This window comes from Scyliorhinus canicula, chromosome 3 (genome assembly GCF_902713615.1).
Source record: "Scyliorhinus canicula chromosome 3, sScyCan1.1, whole genome shotgun sequence".
In the NCBI taxonomy this organism is placed as follows: domain Eukaryota; kingdom Metazoa; phylum Chordata; class Chondrichthyes; order Carcharhiniformes; family Scyliorhinidae; genus Scyliorhinus; species Scyliorhinus canicula.
The window spans coordinates 144,892,187-144,911,964 of NC_052148.1; positions in this window are offsets into that span (position 1 = coordinate 144,892,187).

Below are 19,778 nucleotides of genomic sequence, written 5' to 3' on the forward strand. Positions count from 1 at the left end.
CTGTGCCATTTGAATACAAATCTGACAAACCTTCAAAAATGGTGTTGGCACAAAGAATGTAAGAAATTGGACAGGAATAGGCCATTTGGCACTTTGATCCTTCGCTACTATTCAATAAGATGACCCCATTTCCCATTTTCCTACCTGCTCTCAATAATCCTTGACTCCAGTTGAGATCAAGAAACTGTCCAATTCAGCCTTGAATATATTCAATGACCCAGCAACCACTGCTCTCTGGAGTAGAACATTCCCGATTAAATGTCCCCATCACCATACTCACCAACAGAGAGGGCACAGAATCCTGCACAAGTGTGTTCAGCTACAGACATGGATTTAAAGCCCTGAAAAGTGGTATTGGGTTGGGAAGCAAACACAATCCTGCCCACGTCTGGGTTTAACCCAGGTGGGTTTGCAGTGAAGTTAGAAACTCCCTTGGAACTGGCAGGCAGCTGTTTGAAATGCTCAAAGAGGCAATTAACCCAGCAGTTTGGCTTTAACAGCCAATGCACGGGTTTACCGAGCTGTGTGAAAATCATCAGTGGATTATCATTTACTGGCATATAGGTTCCACCCATCAGTAACTAGGAATATGCAGCAGTAAGTGGCATTGAGCAGTCATATGAAGAAAATGTTATTCAGCATGAAAAAATATGAGTGTGCTTGGTATTTTGAACTATACATCAGAAATTTACTTGATACATGTATGGGCAACAAATTGTCTTGAACTACAGATAATCCCTGTGCTATGAGGGAGGTAGAAGCACAACATTGTGGAAGAACATGACCTTGCCTACCACTGGCTGTGCTGCCTCTACAGTGCAGTTTGGCTGCAAGTACTGTTAAAACAGATGGTGCAAATCTGTAATTGGCTGCGTGCTAATCTAAAGCCTGTGAAGTGATATTCCCATGTTCATTTCCAGTTGGGTGTGCCAAAGCTACCAGAGATACAGGACAGAATAATAGCAATTTCAGCTGGTCTGCTTCTGGTACCTGCTGATCAAGCTAGCATTCATCTTTTAGTTGTGCACCAACTCAATGTATTTCTGGCACTTCAAAATCAACTCCATTATGAATTTTTGACTGGACTTACCAGTTCCCAAGGGACTCTCCATTTAGGTATCTCCTCTGTTCCTCATAGACACGATGAAAGCATCGTAAGTACTCCTTTTCCATCTTTTTTCTTTTCTTCTGTTATTGAAAATACTTTGGGCGGGATTCTCCACCTCAAGAATGCCTCAAACATGAACCGTGATCGGGTGGAGAATCGGGCCAAAATAGAGGTCCACGCCCAGCGCCGATTCGAACACCGTGCTCCAGTCCCTCGCTGGTGGTGATAACGGGGATTGCGCCCTGCGCCGACATGCAAAACCGACACTTGCATTCATTTAAATGTCTTTAGTGTGTTTGACCCAGTATGCTCCAGGCCTCTGCGATTTTTCGCCCCTCTCGGATGGAAGTCACGTGAATGAAGTTTACTACAGATATTTACAAATGGGGACTGGGTGCAATGGTTGCTAAAGGGAGAGAGAAGGTAAGCAAAGTTTGAAAAAATGTTTAAAATTCTAGCGCTTGCTCAGGTGTGGCTGCCAGCGCGGTATAGCGGGGAGCGGCTTGGTGACTGCTCTGTGGATTCAGGGTGTCTCCCTTGGGATCGGGGTGGCCTGGCTCAGGCTGCCATTGCTGCAGTATGTGCTTTAAACACACCCATTTGGTACAAGTTACAGTCCCCAGGCCACCCACTCTGCTGACTGCTCACTGTGACTGTAAATGTTTACAGAGCCTCTGGTCATTTGGGAGCCTACCCAGCCACCCCTGTGGAAACCCTCAGACCGCGGCTGACCCATCAACGGGATGGACGTGGCCAAGCTCAATCAGTGACTTACCAGGTGCTGCCACTCCGCAGTGCACTCATCAGAGGCACAGCCCCACTGCCGGGGAAGCAGGGGAATAGAAGAACTCACCCCAAACAAAGGGAGCATGCACTGTGGGCTTTGGAATCCTCCCTGGCACACTGCCCCTCTCAGGGAAGAGCCATCCCACTCCACAGGACTACCAGCTGTCTCCAAGCCCTGCCTGCCTATTGCTCCCTTACTTCCAGAAAACCTGCCCCGGTCAGATTGCCACAACCTGAGTTTCGTGCCCAGGACCCATATCACACTGCAACTACACTCCCAGAAGATGTACACCTTCTCTCGCTCATCTCCATCTGAAGGACCTGCCCATGCACAAGCCTCTAAGTATGTGACCCTCTCCACCGCACGACTATGTGCCACCTGCTGGAGGGATTGCATTGCATTGGGTTCCAATCCAATCTCAGGAAACTAAGGAAATTCGGCATGACCCTATTGACTCTTACCAATTTTTACAGGTGCATCATAGAAAGCATCCTCTCTGGCTGCATCACAGCTTGGTATGGCAACTGCTCGGCTCAAGACTGTAAGAAACTACAGAGTTGTGAACACAGCCCAGTCCATCACACAAACCCACCTCCCTTCCATTGATTCTGTCTACACCTCCCGCAGCCTTGGGAAAGCAGGCAGTACAATCAAAGACCCCTGCCACCTGGCTCATTCATTCTTCCAACTTCTTCCATCGGGCAGAAGATACAAAAGTCTGAGAAAACGCATGAACAGGTTCAAAAATAACTTCTTCCCCTCTGTTACCAGACTCCTGAATGATCCTCTTATGGACTGAACTGGTCTCTTCACACATCTTCTCTACTGAGTAGTACTACACTCCGTATGCTAACCCAGTGCATGTGCCTGTGTATTTACGTTGTGAATTTACGTATGTCCTATGTTTATTTTTCATGTATGGAATCATTTGTCTGGACTGTACACAGAACAACACTTTTCACTCTACCTTGGTACACGTGACAATTAAACAAATCCAATCCAATCCACTTCCAGAGTGCCTCAGAATGGGCATCTTCAGCCTGAAGGCCTACCAGTGCTGAATGCAACAGAAAAATTGCAGCTCAACTGGGGAGTCAAGGAGATGCCAAGGAAGGTGTAGGAGACATGTCGGAGGGAAGACATTGGGTGGCTAGATGATTTAGCAAAGCTTCCCTGCATGTTCTCCTCCAAAGAGAAGGCAAGGGAAAGACAGAAGTTTCTCTTCCTAAGGGACAGGGGGAGCATGCCTCCCCCCCTGAACAAGCAAGCCTAGATGGAGATAGAGGCCGAGTGCAGCAGCCATGAGATTTGCGTGTGGAAACATGCGATGTACTAGATTGGTTGGAAGTCACCAAAGAGGAACAATGACATTACTTGCTTGAGAAAGCATAGCTTTTCTCAGCCTGACCACATCTCTCGAGAGCAGATGTATGAAGGAGGCATTAGAGAGGCCACATTATGGGGCAAATGGATAGCACTAGCATACCTGTTGTGCTGATCGTTTTGTGGACACTCAGTGTTCCTCCTCCTACATGCAGGAGAATCATGTCCACAATAAAGAGAGGTACCTATACCTGATGGACTGCAGTGGTCCATGAAGGCTCACTGCCCTCTTCCCAATGGCAATTAGGGATGGGGAACAAATGTTGGCCTTGCTGGCGATGCTCACATCCCATGAAAGAAAATTTTAAAATAAAAAAAAAAAGGGTCTTAAAAAATAAGCAGTGGAAGAGTTCTTAGTACCAAAGCACTGATACCAACAGACTGTGGGCCCTGGATCTGGTTTGATATAAGGGTAGCTGCACAATTTCAGATGATGAAACTGGAGTGTCACCCCAAGAGAGTGAGAAGTCACTGAGCTCATGTGTATATCAGTGAACACATGGGTATCCGGTGCAGGATATGGAGGCAGGATGAGTTGTGACTGAGATCCAGGAGACCGCTCAGTGGATGCCAGAGATGTGCACAGGTTTACATAGCATCACCTCATCCATTAACTTAATATAGCAATGGCAAGTCATGAGAGGGCAAAGTACCTGCAGTCCCCACCAAGTCCTCTCCTACTTAGGTCAGCAGACATGTAAAAGTGTGTTTGGCAAGGGAGGAGGAGTTTTGTATTGTGCATCTTGTGGCTTCTCTCAACAAGGGTGCGCTGAGTATCGACAATGAATCCTTAGCCCCTCTTTCGGTAACCCTTGGGCCTCCAGGAGCCACAATGACAGAACATAGAACATAGAAGATACAGTGCAGAAGGAGGCCATTCGGCCCATTCAGTCTGCACCAACCCACTTAAGCCCTCACTTCCACCCTATACCCATCACCCAATAACCCCTCCTAACCTTGTTTTTGGTCACTAAGGACAATTCAGCATGGCCAATCCACCTAACCTGCACGTCTTTGGACTGTGGGAGGAAACCGGAGCACCCGGAGGAAGCCCATGCAGACACAGGGAGAACGTGCAGACTCCTCACAGACAGTGACCCAGCAGAGAATCGAACCTGGGACCCTGGCACTGTGAAGCCACAGTGCTGATCACCTGTGCTACCGTGCTGCCTTCACTGCAGAGGAGCCTTCACTGCAGCATGCCAGAATCCTCATGGCTCATGATCCATGATTCCTGTGCACTGATTTTTAAGTTCCTAACTCTGCATAAAATCACAAAGAATTGCATGATAATAACTGATAAGTAGCTGCTCAACGAGCTCAATTGTCCTCCTGCCAAGTTGTAGAGACAATGCTGCCTTTGTGCTTTCCCACTGCTGGTATAATACTGAGCTGATGTCACAATGTTGGGTTCCAACCTAGTGCACCCCCTCCCGATCTTGGAAAATAACAATCATTAGATGTGAAGGACGTCCTGAGAATGCGAACAATATTATACAAATGTCAATTCTTTCTCCTTACAGAGATGCACAATCTCTCTCTGATTCCGCTCCACGGTCCTGTCTACACAATATCCTATGTTACTCTGGCCTCATGGTCACAAACACCTATTAGATACATTGCACTGCTGTCCTTTCAAACTACTGCTTTGGAATAGCAAACAAGACAATTCACTTAGCATCCAGCACTTACAGTGGAACATTCACTTTGCCATGGTGTGTTATATGTCCATTTATGTTTATTATAAGAACTGTTTGTTTTCCAGCCAGCCACATTTTGTCTCATATAACTTTGGAACTTTTGGAGGAAAAGCTGCAAAACGTTTCACTCTCTATGAGCAACCATCTTATTTTTAGATGTTTTCCATTGGTTGCTGACATCGGCACTATCCCACCCCCCTCCCCAAAACCAATATTGGGTTTGATATGGGAGTCAAGTGCATTGGGAAAACAACGAACATTACAGTTGTCATACTCCCATTTAATGCTGAGTCAATAAGTTAAACCTTAATCTGGCCGTGAAATGTCACATTTGCCTCGTAGAAAAACTATTAGATTTTGTCACAATTTATTTGCTGTTTTATGAGGTAAAGTTTTCCCAGCTATTTCTTCAGGTTTAGCATTTGTGGAAGATGACTTCAATCACAGAAGCTTCACACAATTGGCCAATTATGAGACAGCAGTAATAATTATAAAATCATCAGAAACATACCAGTAAACCCATGGAGTTGCAAATGTATTTTTTCCACCTTCGGAAAATTCTACTTTCCTTCCTGCTCCCATCCATTAAACAAAACAATATTAAATTAATTCACAGACTTCACAATAATTAATAGCAACTAATGCCACATTCTAATCAATAATAGTGATTTCACACTTCACATAAATTGCCAACTAATTCGTTTGAATTCTAAAAATTCCATTCAGCCATCTGTAAAGTGTGCAGGATAGACCACAACTTCATCCTTATGGCTGATGACCAAATCTGCTAAGCCTGACTAATTGATCAGGGCATGAAGGTGATAATTGATGGTACAAAAACAATGAGGGAATAAATTTCCAAAGAGTTGTTTGTCTTCATATGGAGATGAAGGCCAGAAGTGAAGCAGCGTTTTAGATTGTTTTCCAATAGTCTTTATTCGTCCAATTCTGCTTAAATTCTGCAATGAATTAAAATATTCCTATGACATTTTGTGGAATATCTAGTATATAAAAGGTTAATGTAAAATCATAATTGATGGAGCTAGATGCAGAACTATACAAAGCACTGACTCTCAGGCTTCTGGGAGAGGGTTGAAGAGAGTGCAGAGGACAGGTCGAGCGAGTGCAAAGTACAGTTATGGATAGAGTGTAGAGGCAAGTGTTAGTAGAGCATAGATTGTAGATCAAAAGCAAATTACTGCTGATGCTGGAATCTGAAACGAAAGAGAAAATGCTGGAAAATCTTAGCAGGTCTGGCACCATCTGTAGGGAGAGAAAAGAGCTAACGTTTCGAGTCCGATGACTCTTTGTCAAAGCTAACAAAGAGAAAGTGGGAAATATTTATACTGTGGAGTGAGAATGGAAGATGAGTCATAGCCACAGAAACCAAGAGAAACCGGGTGCTAAAGGCCACAGAAACCAAGGGGAAAGAGTGCTAATGGTAGTCCCCAGAGAGAACAAAAGATGTGAAAGGCCAAACAGCAGAGAAACTAACATCAGAGGGTGAAATGTAGATGTTGGGGGAGGGGGTAGACTGTAGATTACTAGATCACTGCTTGCTATAGGAGTAAGTGGTCAAGCTTTAATAAGTAGTGTAATGAATGTCAGCTTTGTTATTGAACTTAGCTTCCTCGGTCTTTGTGAACACTATGATATCCACCCTGATAATAAGAATCACAAAGAACACCACACTCCCATGGACAATGATCCCAGCACTTATGTTGGGTTCAAGCCTGCCAGTGCTCTGCTGCAGTAACCTCTTTGTGAGCTTTGTACTGAAATAAGCAATAGAGTGAGAGCTACGCTGGAAGAAAAACTATGGAATCCAACAAAATGGGAGTTGGAAGCAGAGGTGAAAAATCCAAGGGTGACTACTAAATAATTTAATATAAGAGCTGAGAAATCAGTCTCAAATAGCATTGACACAAAGTAGAAAAAGAAAAGTTAAAAATGATTCTGTAATTTCTAAATTGATTTGAATGCTTAATTACTTTATGAATAGCGTTACAATTAATTTATCATAATTAATCATTGTACTTTAGAACTGATGTTCTGTACATAGAAATCTGAATTACTGTTACTTGATTGCTATTAATTTATTTAACTTGCATTTTAGATGACTTTATTAAAAGAGTTATTACCAGAATTCATTGTTTCCAAAATATGAAGGTTACTTGCATTGAGAAATTTATGTATGATGTTGCAGGACTGACAGATATATTCAGCCAAATTGGGACAGACAATGGCAATTTCATGAGATCAAGAAATCAAGTCATCAAAGAGGATGTAATTGTTCACCTCACATTTAACACTAATTACATTTAAACATTAAACACCAGTTATCCTGAATGGGAGTCCAGAAAATGCTTTGGGATAAAAATTGGCTTCCCTGGTTTTCAAGCACTGGTGTTACATTTCACAACCTCCGCACAACAGTTCCATTGCAGATGGGAAGCGTGCGGATTTGGTGTTACTCTCTCATTGTTTTGATTGTGATGTTGGGCCAAGTGCCTGCTGCACTGCCATTTACTTCTGCAGGAGCCAAGCAACAATGTGTTTATAACACAGGTCATCTTAAGGCAATCAATCCCTCTTAAACTGAAGCTGCACTAAATAATAATACTGCAATTATGAGCATGGAAAATGGAATATACCACAGAGGAGATTCCCGGGTGCTTGGTGAGGTGTTGCAGGAATTAGTGCTTGCGGTGGACAGGAGGAAAGATGCCAATCTCAACTGGAGGCCTCTCACCCCGAGCCGCCAGTCATAGAGACAGAGAAAATGCTGAATGTAGCACAGTGGGTAGCGCTGCTGCTTCACAGCTCCAGGGTCCCAGGTTCGATTCCTGGCTTGGATCACTGTCAGTGTGGAGTCTGCACATTCTCCTTGTCTTTGCGTGGGTTTCCTCCTGGTGTTCCGGTTTCCGACCACAAGTCCCAAAAGATGTGCTGATAGGTAATTTGGACATTCTGAATTCTCCCTCTGTGTCCCCGAAAAGGCACCGGAATGTGACGATACGGGGATTTTCACAATAACTTCATTGCAGTGTTAATGTGACAATAAAGATTATTATTAGCATTATTTCAAAGGAATGGCCAAGGTCAGTGAACACATCTGCACAAGACATTTCCTACCCACCACACTACCAGCCTCTCGCACTGTTCAGTACGCCACACCCCACTATCACTCATGTCGCAGCATTCTCTGACTCTCGGGGTTCATTCAGGAACTTTCAGGTGCTCCACCTCAACCTCACACATGTAACAATGCCACATACCCCACCTCTTGTTCTCTCAACATACATTCAGTTATTCAGCTATGGCAGGCACATCATGCAAACACAATGTTACTCAATCATTGACTTTCGGCTCATAGTCTTGAATGGCAAAGTGGTAAATAACAGAAGAGAGCAGAGCAAAACCAAAGGGTGAAAAGGACATCTGCAACTCTTGAGCCCAATAGAGATGGTTCTCAGCATGGGGGCCAATGACAATGAAGACTGTAGCATCCAGTATCCCTGAGAACATTGAAGATTTCTACCGTACGACAATTCTTCACTCTCAACGCACCATCAAATTAAAACAAAATGCTGCGGATGCAGGAGACCTGAAATTAAAAAAAGAAGTGCTGGAAAAACCCAGCACCGTTCTGGCAGCATCTGTGTTGAAAGAAAAACAGAGGTAATGTTTCAAGTCCAATATGACTGAAGTGGCACAGCGGTTAGCACTACTGCCTCACAGCACTAGGGACCCAGGTTCAATTCTGCATTGGATAACTGTCTGTGTGGAGTCTACCGTTCTTCCTATGTCTATGTGTTTCCTCCCAGTGCTCCGGTTTCCTCCCACAGTCCAAAGATGTGCAGGTTAGGTGGATTGGCCATGCTAAATTTGCCCCTTAGTATTCAAAGGTTAGGTGGGGTTATGGGATCATGGGCACAGGGCAGGTGAGTGGGCCTAGGTAGGGTGCTCTTTCAGAGGGTTGGTGCAGACTCAATGGGCTGAATGGCCTCATTCTGCACTGTAAGGATCCTATGGAATGTTACAGAGAGATAAGGATGTAATGGGTTTTATGCTGTTGAAAAAGAGGGCAGGTGTAGTCATAGCAAATGAGAAGATCAGTGATAAGTTACAGGGAGGAGAAATAAATGACAACGATGTCACAAAAAAAATCAAAGGGAGCTGTAATGATAGTATCAAAGACATAAAGTATTGTCCCAGAGTGGGTGTTAATAGCAGTATAAAGGTCAGTACTGTCTGAAAGCAAAATAGCAGAATGTATTAAGAGCCAAATACAGATCAGCTGTCTGAAAGAAAAACATAAGAAAAGATACAGACAGACACTTGGAAGGAGAAATATTCAAAATAGAGGAGAGCATTCATGGGCTGAAGTTTTTGAATTCAATGTTGAGTCCAGAAGGCTGTCAAGTGCCTAATCAGAAGATGAGGTGCTGTTCCTCCAGCTTGTGTTTGGCTTCATTGTAACATTGCAGCATGCCGGACAAAAATGTGAAGATGTGAGCAAGGTGGTGAATTGAAATGGCAATGACCGGAAGGTCGGGGTCATGTTTGTGGACTGGGAAAAGGTGTTCCACAAAGTCCTTACCTGCTCTGCGTTTGGTCTTCCCAGTGTAGAGGAGACTACATTGTGAGCAGTGAATACAGCAGACTAAATTGAAAAAAATACAATTAAATCACTGTTTCACCTGGACGGAGTGTTTAGATCCTTGTGCAGTAGGGAGGGAGGAGGAAAAGAGACATGGGTTACACCTCCTGCGATCGATAATCAGGAGGGAGGCCTGAACAATCCCCATCCAGCACCACTCTCATTCGCCTGGGTGAATTTGTTCTCTCACTGAAATATTTCTCCTTCAACTTGTTTCACTTCCTTCAAATAAAATGTGTGGCCATGGGTGCACACATGGGTTCCAGTTGTGTCTGGCTTCTTGTGGAGTATGTAGAACATTCCTTGTTCCAGTCCTACTCTGGTCCCCTCCTACAATTTGTTTTCTGGTACATTGATAACTGTATCAGTGCTGGTTGTGGAAAAAGTCATTTATTTTGCTTCCAATTTCCATCACTCTCACCTTCACATGGTCCATCTCCGACACGTGCCTTCCCTTCTTTAACTTCTCTGATTCCAGTTTTGAGTATAAATTGTCGACCAATATTTATTACAGGCCAATTAACTCCCACAGCTACCTTGACTGCACTTCATCACACCCCTCTTCCTGTAAGGACTCCATTGCTTTCTTCCAATTTCTCCATCTCCATCGCATCTGTTCTGATGTTGCTATCTTACACATCGGTTCCCATGTGTTTTTCTTTTCTCTCTGACGCTGATTCCCACTTCCCACTGTTGCCCCACTGACAAGGACTTCTATAGAATCTTACCTATTGTCCGCTACTCTGTTCTCAGCCCTTCCCCTCGCTCCGAAAGCCACAATAAGGTTCCTGTTATTTTGACTTCCCACTTGTGGCCTTCCTATTCTGAGGACTATCCTCCACCATTTCCACTGAATCCAGCATGAAATCACCACCAAACTTTCCCTCCCCTTTGCTGTCAGCATTCCAAAGGGACCAATCCATCCACAGCACCCTAGTTCACTCCTTTATCACCTTCAACACACTCTTTTCTTCCTCTACACCTTCCCATGCAATTGCAAGAGGTGCAACGCCTGCTCCTTTACCTCCTTCTTCCTTATTGTTCCAGGCCTCCAACACTCATTCTGGGTGCCATGATGTGGAGATGCCGGCGTGGACTGGGGTGAGCACAGTAAGAAGTCTTACAACACCAGGTTAAAGCCCAACATGTTTGTTCCAAACACTAGCTTTCGTAGCACTGCTCCATTCACCTGAGGAAGGAGCACTGCTCTGAAAGCTAGTGTTTGAAACAAACATGTTGGACTTTAACCTGGTGTCGTAAGACTTCTTACTGTACTCATTCTGGGGGAAGTATCAATTAATTTGCATTTATTTCAATTTAGTCTCCTGTGGACACTACCCACAATGCGGTCTTCTCAACATTGGGTGACCGCTTTGTGGGTCACCATTGCCCAGTCCACAGGGTTTAGCTCAGTGGGCCAGACAGCTGGTTTGTAATGCAGAACAAGACCAGCAGCGCGGGTTCAATTCCCATGCCAGCTTACCCGAACAGGCACCGGAATGTGGCGACTAGGGTCTTTTCACAGTAACTTCATACTAGTGACAATAAAAGATTATTATTATTATTATGACCCCAGCCTTCTGGTCACTTGGTAAAACAATGCACCATCTTTCTCAAATGCTCACATTTCTGTCCTCAATATTGGACAATGCTCCAATAAAACTCAACACCTGCTGGAGAAACGGCAGAAATCATCTTCTGATTAGGCACTTTACAGCTTACTAAACACAACATTGAGTTGAACAATTTCAGACCATGAACTCTGTCCTCCATTTTAAAATTTTCCCCCAACTGCCAGCCTTGTCCTCATGTTTTTGCTTTCAAACAATGCTGGCCCTTAATCTGCTATTGTCACCTACTTTGGACCAATGCTTTATCTGTTTAACATTATAACTGCCATTCCCTTTGATTTGTGTTCCATGAAATCTTTATCATTTAATCTTCCCACCCTCTGTCTAATCCTTGACCATTTATTTTGTCCACTTAGAACATAGAACAGTACAGCACAGAACAGGCCCTTCGGCCCTCAATGTTGTGCCGAGCCATGATCACCCTACTCAAACCCACGTATCCACCCTATACCCGTAACCCCAACAACCCCCCCCCCTTAACCTTACTTTTATTAGGACACTACGGGCAATTTAGCATGGCCAATCCACCTAACCCGCACATCTTTGGACTGTGGGAGGAAACCGGAGCACCCGGAGGAAACCCACGCACACAGGGGGAGGACGTGCAGACTCCACACAGACAGTGACCCAGCCGGGAATCGAACCTGGGACCCTGGAGCTGTGAAGCATTTATGCTAACCACCATGCTACCCTGCTGCCCCATCCTTTTTCAACAGGATAAAACCCATCCCATCCCGACCTCGCTTCACCTCTGAAGAAGTCATATTGGACCCAACTGTTAACTCTGTTCCTCTCTCCACAGATCGTGCGAAACAGAATTAGTTTTTTGAGTAATTTCTGCTATCTGGCATGAGCAAGCTTCAAATACAGAGAGCCGACACTTCAAAAAAATAAAGTAAAATTCTGCCCTTTGTGTGCGATGCATGTGCAGAGACTGATTAATAGAATAACCAGTTGTTATTATTATTATTATTAGATCAACCTCTCCACCCTGTGCCCTGGCGTGGCTGGGGGACCTGCTGGAATTCTTAACGCTTGAAAAGGTCAAATTTGAACTGAGGGGAAGGATGGAAGGGTTCTACAATTCATGTGCGTTATTCATTATGCACTTTTCAGAATTGGATCACATGGAACATTAGGGAGGTTGGGGGCTGAGAGGGTTGGGGGGGAGGGGGGACTATATGTGTTAATGGTGAGTATGGGTGATTCCTGATTCCTTTTTGTTATTTGTTTATGTTGACATGCGAGCCAATGTCTGGGGTTTGGTGGGAGGATGGGATTGTTGTTATTTATATGAGGATTGACATTACATTTGTTACTGATTATTGTTTATTGTTGGGTGTAAATTTGGGAGAAAATGTGAAAAAGGAGGAGAATAAAAAATATTTAAAAAAAAGAATAACCAGTTGTTAATGCATGAGAACAGTGTAATACAGAGGGTAACTTGGGTAACTCATTGTGAATGTAAATGTGTCTTTTGTTCGTGAGGAAAAAGGGGATAGAGTCAAAGGGTCATCGAGGTCTGCAGCACAGAAAGGACACTTTGGCCCATCGCATCTGTGCCACTCAAAAAACAACCTCCGAAGTGTTCCAATCCCATTTTCCAGCACATCACCCATAGTCCTGTATGCCTTGGCATTGCAAGTGCACATCTAAATACTTCTTAAATGTTATGAGGGTCCCTTTCTCCACCACCCTTTCTGAAAGTTCCAGACTCCCACCGCCCTCTGGGTGAAAACATTTTTCCTCACATGCCCTCTAAACCTCCTGTCCCTTCCTGTAAATCAAGCCTCCTGGTCATTGATCCCTCCACCATGGGGAAGAGTTTATTCCTGTCTACTCTATCTACGCCTCTCATAATTTAACACATCTCATTCATGTCCCCCTCAGTCACCTCTGCTCCAAGGAAAATAATCCCTGTCTATCCAATCTCTCTTCATAGCTAAAACTCTCCAGCCCAGGCAACATCTGGGTAAATCTTCTCTGCACCATTTCCAGTGCTATCAAATCCCTCCGAGATTGTGAATTCCAGAACGGCACAAAATACTCTATTGAAGCTGAATTCTCTGGCCAGATTGGCTCTTCAGAGATTGGGCACCATTTTGAAAGGATGCCACGAACTTTTGCTGAACTTGGCGGTCTCCCACAACCCCCATCCATGGGCAATGTCACCTGCCCACACATACATGGGTATTACCTCACACCCCCCACATGAGGATACCCCACTATGGGTTTGCTGAGCCTCCCCCATTTTCAGTCCTACCCATGCCCCCTTTCGCCTCCCCCATTCAGGACCTCCACCCTACTCCCTCCCCCAACCTTCCGGAGGACTCTTAATACTCGCCCTTCACCAACCCTGCCCATCACATACCCCTCATCCTGCCTTTCATGGGCATGGCCCCTCTCAGGTCACAGCCGATGCCAGTGCCAACCTAGCACCTGGGTACCCTGCAGTGTCCCTGCCAGTCTGGCAGTGCCACCTGGACACCTTGGTAGTGCCAAAGTTGCAGTGCCAAGGTGCCCGGGTGCTAGAGGGAGAGCCAGGGTGTCACCGTGCCCTGTCCTTGACCACCCAGGGGTCTCAAATGGCCTGGGCGTCCCCACAGATTCCATGATGTCTGCTCCACATTTGTGTGGACCAGTACTTTTTAAAAAACGTTATTTTGTTCCAAATTTTAACCAATTCTAGTTACAGAGAACATCCACACATACTATTAATATATACAGTTTGTAAAAATTGGTCCCCTTCATATCCCCCTCCCCACCTCCACCATTCCCCTGGTGACAAACAATTCCTTAAATATGGATAAGAATGGATACCATCTTGAACAGACCACCTTCCTCCGACCTTCAGGGATCCCTTCTCTCGGCTCATAAATTCCCATATGTCCCCCATCGATGCCGTCATCCCTGGTGGTAACACCGACCGCCAATTCAGCAATATCCTCCTCCGGGCAATTAAGCAAACAAAGGCCACCATATCGGTCCCGTTACTCCCTGCAGCTCTGGAATTTCCAACAGCCCGAATATCGCCGCCGGAGGCACGGCGCTCACCCGAAACCCAGGATCTCCGACAAAATCTTAAACACTCCCACAAAAAAACATCCAATTTCTCACACCCCAGATCGTATGGGCGCAGTTCACCGTCCCCACAGCGATCTTTCAGAACCGGGAAGAATCCACTCATCTGGGCCCTGGTGATATGCACCCTGTGCACCATCATAAATTGAATGAAACCCATCCTCATGCACAAGGAGGTCACATTGATCCAGCGCAGCACCTCACTCCATATCCCCCATACTAGCTCGATCCCCAGCAACTGTTCCCATTTATCCTTAATCCTATTCACCAACGGCATCTCTTTCTTTCTCAACCATCCATTGGTATCCCCAAACCTCCCTTCTCCACATACATCTAGAATCTGCAGCTTTTCATGAAGCGTATACTTTGGTAATGAAGGGAACCCGGGTTGTTCTCTGTGCCAAATCCTGTACCTATATGTATCGTAAAACACCTCCCCTCGGCAACTCAAATTTCTATCGAAACTCCACACACTCTGAAAACTGCTCCTGTTGATGCAGGTCCCTCACTTGTTCTACTCCTTCCCCTCACCACCTCTCATACATCCCATCCATCCTACCGGGAGCAAGCCTATGGTTCCCAAACAACAGGCCAGCACGATCCCCATCCCAGCTTTAAGTGTTTCCTCAGCTGGTACAAAATTATTATCGAAGAAACCACCACCAGGCTATTGGAATATTTCCCCATGGCAAACGCGTGCGGGGCTTTAATGTGGCTCTCACATTCCACCACTTGCAGGAGTCCTCCTCCACCTGTACCCAATCCGATGCCCCTCCAGATCACCATTGCTTCACCTTCTCCACATTGGCTGCCCAATGGTCTTGTGGCAGATTCGGTAGTGCTACTTCCTCCACCTGCCTTTTCCACTGCGACAGCACCTTACTGGCCTGCATTGTTTTACCTGCCCATGTAAAGTGAGAGATTAGCCCATTGACCCTCCAAAAAAAGGCTTCGGGAAGAAAGATTGGTGCAATTAAAAAATAAAGAAGAATCTGGATACACACTCATCTTTATAACCTGTATCGTCATGGCCAGCGACAACGGCAGGCCATCCCACCTCTTTAGATCCCCCTTAGCACCCTTCACCAGTCCTTGTAAATTCCATCTGTGCATCGCTGCCCAGTCATGCGTAATCTGGATCTTCAAATGCCTCAACCGAACTGTGGTGAACCACTGTGCACCTGTATTAGGGGATGTACGGTAGGCCCTGCACTACAGGTTCGCCAGTAGCCCCTGCCAGCTAGCTCCGCCCACAAGGAATCGTATAAATATGCGTGACCTCCTCCTGATCAGCAATTTCGCCAGTTGCAGCAGGAGGCCACGCATCTGACTGTAATAAAGCCACAGTTGTACCAATCTGAGTCTTTCGTGCAATTGATTGTGCATCACGTACATTCATAATCTTGGTTGGCAGGGCTCCCAGGTTCGTGTTCCTTCCCAGCAGGACCTCACTCTTCCCTGCAATAAATTTGTACCCAGAGAAGGCCCAAAATGTTTCCAGCAATCCCACAATTCTTTCCATGCTATCCAATGGATCCGTTACATACAGCAACAGGTTGTCTGCATATAACACCCTGTGCTACCTGCCCCACCTCCCCCCCCCCCCCCCCCACCCCCACAATACCCTGCCACTCCTCTGAGGTCCGGAGTGCAATCGCCAGTGGCTGTATTGCCGGTGCAAACAATAATGGTGAAAGCAAGCACCCATGCCTTGTTCCCTTATGGAGCTCAAAAAATCTTGTCTCCACCCCATTCTTTCAGACACCCACATTGGGTATGTGTAGAGCAATCGTACCCATGCCACAAACATTGTCCCAAACCCAAACCTCCTCAGAATCTCAAACAAATATCAACATGGTCAAAGGCCTTCTTGGCATCCATCGCTAATATGACCTCCGACGCCCTGCTGCCTGATGGGGTCATGACCACATTCAAAGGAACATAGGAATGAGGAGCAGAAGTTGGCAGTTCAGCCCCTCGAGCCTGCTACACCATTCAAAGAGATGGCTGATCTATTCTTGGTCTCAAATCCACATCCCTACCCGTTCCCCATACCCCTTTAACCCATTTTTAAAAATCAGAAATATATCTATCTCCTTCATGAAACCATTTAATGACTCAGACTCCACCGCATAATGGGCAGCAAGTTCCACAAATTCACCATCCTCTGCGAGAAATTCATCAGCCTCTCCTCTTCATCTCAGTTCTAAACGTACTACCTATCAACCTATATCTGTGACCTCTCATTCTAGATTGCCCCACATGGGGAACATTTGGTTTATGTTTACTTTATCAATCCCTTTTAGTATCTTATATACCTCGATCAGATTCCCTCTCATCCTTCTAAACTCCAGCGGGAATAAACCCAAACTGTTCAATCTCTCCTTATGCTTCAACCCTTTCATCACCGGAATCAATCTGGTGAACCTCCTCCGAACTGCCTCCAATGCCATCACATCCTTTGACAAATAAAGAGACCAAAACTGGACACAATACTCCAGATGTGGTCTCGCCAACACCCTATACAATTGCAAGAAAACGTCTATACTTCAGTCCTTTTGCAATAAGCACTCACATTCCATTTGCCTTTTTGATTACATGCTGTACCTGCATGCAGACTTTCTGTGATTCATGAACGAAGACACTGAGGTCCCGCTGCCCAGATGCATTTTGAATATCTTTTCCATTTAGAAAATAAATTGCCTTTCTTTTATTTTTTGGCCAAAATGGATAACCTCAAACTGATACACCTTAAACTCCATATCAAAGTTTGGCCCAATCTCCTAGCCCATCTGTATCCATCTGTAAAATCTCCTCTTCACTGCCTGCAATGTTACACTCTGTCCCTGCTCGCAGATCATTTATATATATTTTAAACAGTCGCAATCCGAGGACTGACCTCTATGGTACCCCACTAGTTACAGTTCGCCAGCCAGAGAAGGACCCATTTAACCCAACCCTCTGCTTTCTGTCGGTCAGCCAATCCTCAATCCAATCTAGTATCCTACCCTCAACCTCCAACAATCTCATTTTCTGCCGCCATTTCTCAAAACCTGTCTGATCTTCTGCCACTATCTCCGACACACACCCCTCCAATCGTCTGGCCAATAACTTGGCCAGGATCTTTACATCTGTATTTAATCACAAAATGGGCCTGTATGAAGCGATTCCAGTGGGTCTTTGTCTTTTTTTGGAATCAAAGATATAGAGGCCTGCACTAACATGTGCAACACCAACCCCACACTGCACACCTCCGCCCCCCCCCTCCCTCCCACCAGCCCCCCACCCCTCTCCAGTGGCTCATTGAACATACTCAGGAGGTGTGGGGCCAGTTATAAAACTGGCCCCACACCTCCTGAGTATTTATAAGCCATTTATAAAATTCGGCCAAGAAGCTGCCGACTCCTGTGCCTTCCCCGACTGCATCAACCCCACCCCATCCACTATCTCCTGCAACCTTAGTGGCTCCTCCAATGCCTACCGCCACCTCTGGGAACATGAAAGAAACCCCCCCCCCCCTCCCCTTAACCGCCGCCATGCCCAAGGCTCACAGCTATACAACCCCCTATTGAAGTCCTCAAAGACCTTGTTAATCTTTTCTGGCCCTGTCACCGCTCCCCCGCAACACCCCCCTTCCCCCCACTGCCCTCACCCGCACAAGTTCCCGTGCTGCCGCTTGCTCCCACAGCTGATGTGCCAGCAGCCAACTGGCCTTCTCACCATAAATACACTGGGCCCCCTCACCTATTTAGCTGACCCACCACCTTTCCCAGCATCAACCGATGAAACTGCCCCTACAAGTCCTTCCTTTTCACCAATAGCTGCCTCGTCGGGTCTGCCGCATATCTACAGTTCACCTCCACAATACCCTCCAGCAACCTCCCCCTCTCCTCCCTCTCAACCTTATCCTTATTGGCTTTAAATGCAATTACCTCCCCCTGAACCACCGCCTTCAATGCCTCCAGAATGTGGCTGTAGAAGTCCCTCCATTTGATTAAACTAGATATAATCCTTTATTGACAGTTGTACCACATCACAATTTTTTGGTGTCTGCCAATAATTCCGAATCAAATGTCCAGCCCAGTCTCTGTGCCGGCCTCAACTCCAGCTTCACATCAATATAATGTGGTGGATGATCCGAGATGATTGTACCTCCATCCTCCACCCACACCACCCCCGCCACCACCTCCTTCCCACCACAAAGAAATCAATTCTCAAATATACCCAGTGGTCATGGGAGAAAAACGAATATCCCCTCCCACTCGGGTGTTGCAATCTCCATGGATCCATTGCCGCCATCTTCCCCATAAATACCCTCAACTGCTCACCATCACTGTCCTCACCACCGATTTGGGTTTCGTTTGGTTTACCCTCAGTTCCAGCATACAATTAAAATCACATCCCATGATTAACTTTTTGGAATCCAGATCCGGGATGCTCGCAAACATCTTTTTCATGAAGTCCCCACCATCCCAATTGGGCACATATACATTAACGAGCACCACGGATGTCCCCGCCCACCTCCCACTCACCATCACATAACAACCCCTTGGGTCCCGCAACCCCCTCACCACTGCTCCTTCCTCAGCTGAAAAAAAAATCACATCTGTCTCTAAATTCATTAGGTGCGCAAACACCCTTGATTCGCCTGAGGAAGGAGCAGTTCTAAAAAAGCTAGTGTCTTGAAATAAACCTGTTGGACTTTAACTTGGTGTTGTAAGACGTCTTACTGTCCAACCTCCCAGACCACCCAATTCTCCATTTCCCAGCCGACTTGAGCCCATACAAAATGGCCACACCCTCCACCTTCCCCAAATTCCAATTTACGAAACAACTGCGTTCCCAACCCACCCTCCAACCCTCCCTCTCCCTTCCCCCTCCTTGATCTCCTCTGCCTGCCCCTCCCACCACTCCCCACTCCCTTGCCCCACATCGCTTCTCTGGCTACCTATCATGGACCCCACCCCCACTCTTCTTCACTTTACTAGCATATCACACTAGTGTGGCGACTCCTACCTCAAGGCCCAAACTCCTACCTCAAGGCCTCACCTCTACCACCTATCTCACCCATTCCCCATTCCTTCTACTCCACCACTCCCCTCATCGACCCATCTCGGTCCTCCCCATTTTACAGACTAAGAGTCCCATATCCCCCCATCTTCTCAAAACTCCCTCCAACCTTTCCCTCACCAGGAGCTGCAGGCAGGGGAACCCCACTACTCCAACAACAACAAGACACACACATCATCAACATCACACTCATGAGCAAAATCAATAACACATTAACAGTACACTTTTAAGAACCCTAACACATTGCAAAAAGTCACCTGAAGAAGGAGCTGCGCTCCGAAAGCTCGTGTTTGAAATGAACGTGTTGGACTTTAACCTGGTGTTGTAAGACTTCTTACTGTGCTCACCCCAGTCC